Consider the following 2,958-nt stretch of genomic DNA (forward strand, 5'->3'; position numbering starts at 1 on the left):
AGTTAGAGACACAAAACATAGTAGAACATGCACAACTTATGGCAGAGTAGTCTACATGGTTACGACTGTCACAAACAAAAATTGAACATACAACATGTACAACACCTAGTGAAATAGTCCACACGAGTGCAAGGGTTGTCATAAAAAGTTTACAAGAATAAATATGTTGAGTGTCTAATGGAATATTCCACACAGGCGAGACAACATTAGAAAATGATACAACACATTTCCAACAACATATGCACTAAAACAACCAAAATAGTTCATATGTCTTAATATATGTTAAATAAACATGCATTACAAGAATCCAAAGAATAGTCTTACAAACAAATACAATACATGTCTAAAAATGTGATGGTCTGTTAATAGGCTTCTGAATTAAGCGAACATTCCAAGACATATTTGTACACCATACATCACTAACCCCGATAGTGGGGCGTTTGAGCCATTGCTTGCTCCTCAAAGAAAATACTACAGACTCTCAAGACTATATGGGAGGAGCCAAGGTCAAAAATTTGTTGCATGTACAAATGAGGGGTATATATAGCCAAGTGTTAAATTGATCCTCATGAATCTTGAACTTCCCTTATTGATGTTTGACTTACATGACTCTTCAACTGACATGACTCTTTAACTTTGTATGTGGTTCTCTTGGACATTCACGATACATTACATTGATTATAGCAGTATGGCCCACAGTAGTGATGTGGTCGAGACGACTCATGATGTGAATTGACATGACAATGCTGGTATGTTCATGCTGATGATGGTGTCCATGTCAAGGTACAGTGTTGCTGAATGATGAGTGTGCTCTTGGTGTATCATAACTTCACCTCTGCATGACAAGGTGTGCAGAGTCTTCGATGGTCTTAGTGTTTGCTTGATGTTGAATGTGTATGTCTCCCCTTCACTAGTACTTGGCATGGTTCATGTGTTCATCAGGTCATGAGATAGTCCCCTAGCATGCACTTCTTGTTCATCCCATTCGTCATCATGCCATGTCTCATCCATGTACATGTATCTGCAGTCAGTCATGATGAGACCACATCAAATCTAGAAATCCCCTAGTCTACCATGATGCATCATCTTTTTCTTTTGGGTGCAGGTGACCGGGAGAGAGAACAAGGCTCTAAAACTGTGCAAAGCATGTTTTAGGCCAGGATGCGAGGCTCCGAGGAGCTATAAAGAAAAAATGCGTAGAGGTCACTAAGAGGCTAGGTTAAGTAGTCCTAACCAGCAATGACATTCTTCGGGGTTTGACTCAACTGGGAGGCAGAACTACACAATTTCTCTGGGGAAGGCAGTAGGAGGGACTGACAGTGAAAACTGCATAGATTTTCAGAGGAGGTTGGGAGCGGGCTACGGAAGCTTGCTGGCCAAAACTACGCAGAACTTGGAGGTAGTCATGCAAGACATGTCTGCATAGTTTCTAGACTGAGCGGGCTATTGGGAAACAAGTGGAGAGTCCAAGAAAACTACAAAATTTTCAGGAGGAGCAATAGACTAGATGGTAGTGGGATTGGTTGAAAAAACTGCACAATTTTCAGTAGGAGCAATAGATTGGCTGGTAGCGAGAATGACTGGCAAAACTACACAATTTTCAGAGACATTGTAGTGAATGGAAGCGGGTTCCTGTCCCTCCTGTCTGCAAAATTTCTTCAGTTAGTGCAGGAATGCAGGTGAACAACTTTTGTGCAATCTTTGGGAGGAGTGAAGCCCAGGGTCACTGCTTAGTCAAATTCTCCTGTTGACTAGCGGGAGGCTTGATGGATAGGCTTGCAGGAAACGCAGATTTAGATAACTTCTTGGGAAACTTTTGCGTTATTTTGGGTGATAGTAAGCCAGGTTGATTCCAGGATTGCATAGTGCATACTACCTAGGAGGCAGCCTCAAGTTCTGCGCACTTTTGGGCAACAGCGCTTGGTCATTGAGGGTCGAGACTGTGTAGTGAAACTTAGTGGAGGTCTGACTAATGGAGGGTGGTCTGGTCGAAATATTTTTGAAGAAAATGGCTATGTATGTGAGTGACTGAACTCATGTGTGCATGACCTTGCGAACACACAGTCAACATGACTTGACAACAATACACCTCAAACCATCAAGACAACATATGCTCAGTGTGACTGACCAAAGGGTGCGAGTGATAAGTGTGACACTTGAGATAGATCATTGAATGACCACGATGACACTTGTGTGACATTGCATAAAACTATTTGTATGAGTGTGACAGATGCTTACATAGTGAACACAACTTGTACACACAAAGACAAACCTTGAACATAGCTAGAACAACACTACAAGCATGACATTACAACCAACATGGTAAGAGACAGTCGGTGAATGGTCAAGAAAAGAGGGTGTAAATACTTGATGCGAGCTCATGGGATGAGCTCAAGTGTTTGCAAACATCAAGGAAGAAACCATGGAAGGCTCTAAAATTGGATGCAGGCCAAAAATTTAGAGGGTGTTGCAGCTGCTACAACTGTTTACAAAGATCCTCGACGGGGGAATTGTTGATAGCTACATCAAGGATCCAACAATAGTCAAGGCCATGGTAAAGATTATGTTTTGGCCTGCAAGGGAAGCCTCCAACTAATTTTACAAAGGGTCTCCTTATGTAGCTGAACAATAAGTTTCAAGCCTTCTGTTTTATGCATACTCAAAACACAAGTTTATTTTATTAGTCAATTGTGCCACAATTTCCTGTATAGTTGGATAGTAATCTTCAAACCTTTTTTTATCCCTATTTAGAACATGAATTTCTATGATCAATCAATTCTGCCACATTTTTCTATATATCTATACAGTAAGCTACAAACATTTTGTTTTATCCTTGCTTAAAATATGAATTTGTTTGATCAAATTGTACTACAATTTATTGAAATAGTTTAATTTCCTAAAATAAATTTCTTACTATGTGATTTCTTAATGTTTGTCATTTCAAATATTGCATCATGT

The sequence above is a fragment of the Pinus tabuliformis genome, chromosome 8, assembly GCF_031772625.1.
Source record: "Pinus tabuliformis cultivar Carrire ecotype Pingquan chromosome 8, CPIR1, whole genome shotgun sequence".
Classification (NCBI taxonomy): Eukaryota; Viridiplantae; Streptophyta; class Pinopsida; order Pinales; family Pinaceae; genus Pinus; species Pinus tabuliformis.